The sequence below is a fragment of the Penaeus monodon genome, chromosome 32, assembly GCF_015228065.2.
Source record: "Penaeus monodon isolate SGIC_2016 chromosome 32, NSTDA_Pmon_1, whole genome shotgun sequence".
NCBI classification, from domain to species: Eukaryota; Metazoa; Arthropoda; class Malacostraca; order Decapoda; family Penaeidae; genus Penaeus; species Penaeus monodon.
Window position 1 is genome coordinate 17,905,061 of NC_051417.1, and position 1,315 is coordinate 17,906,375.

Below are 1,315 nucleotides of genomic sequence, written 5' to 3' on the forward strand. Positions count from 1 at the left end.
AGATCACATACTTATTGCTTTGATAATGATTTTAAGTTTTTGTTTGATATTATTGGCGATATTATCACTGCTACTGTGTTTTATGGTTATGTTTTTTAACCTTTTAATTCATAGGAATATAATGTAAAACTGATTTCATAGGATTTCATAATTCAGTTGGAATTTAGCTTCATCTGGAACAGAAATTCTGCTAACGGCTTAAGTTCAAAGTTCCTTTGCTCACTACCAAGAAATGGCCTGTTTTCATTAATAGGAAAGACTGGCGTGTACATACCAAAAAACTCGTCTTACGAAGAAAGAGATGTGGCACTGAAAATGCCTTCAGAAGATGCCAAGTCGGATGCCGCTTCCAGCACGGGTTTGACCCCCATTCAGCCTATTTCCTTTTTCTTGTAAACGCACTGCAGAGCTGAAAGTTGAGACTCCACTGCAGATGACGAAACTAAGAGAGTATTAGGGTAATTCTCACAAGACGAGTATTACACGACAGTTTTTCCTATTGATAAAAATAGGGTATGAAGCGGTCAATTTCTGCAAGATAAGTGATAGATTTATAATCATGGTCTTGGTGCACTCAACCCCAGTGACATTTAGTATTATGATGCAGCCACCATACTCATCGTTTCACGCCACAGGATATGTTTCTTATTGGTAATGCGAGGCTACTTCCTCTTATCCTGATCAGCCACAGTTGCACCTTTCCCAGTATGGCGACAAATTGGGAGATTTTCAGCAAATGAATATTTCTCAGTCATACGACCAGCATTCAACAAATGGGTGTATATCAGCTACCTCATCAACAATCATGTATTTCTAATGACTGAGACCAACAGTTTGATGTCTTCTAACGCTGTTGCTTGTCCGTCTGGAAGTGGCACTTCAAAGAAACGGAGACTATCGGTATCAGTGTCAGTTCTTCAATAGCATTGAGGAACGATATCTGTGGTCCTTAACAACTAGGCTTCGGCCATTTGCCGAAGATCCACGATCTCCACGACAAAGCTCGCATGGAACTGGATGACCTTAAACAGAGGAACCAGCAACTGACGCAAAAGTTCCGCCTTCTGCAGAAGTTCTGCTCCGGGTACAAGGCTCGCTTGGAGGCTTTCGGCGTTCCAGCAACAAACAACTTCTGACCTTAAGTCACCTGATTTAATCCATTTCAGAGAATGTATCACTATAATGTGTAAAATTAAGATATTCAATAAACATATTATTCCATTATCACGGTTGCCAAATTAAATTATTCATATGTATTCCAAATGACCTTTGATTTCAAAAGTAAAAATAATGCCTGAATATCTAGTGATTCTGT

General features: G+C 39.2%; 1 pseudogene; it reads left to right on the plus strand.

Annotated features, from left to right (window-relative positions):
- Nucleotides 1-1,136, plus strand: part of LOC119593581 — a 3,091-nt pseudogene extending 1,955 nt beyond the window's left edge.
- The last annotated feature ends 179 nt before the right edge of the window (nt 1,137-1,315 follow it).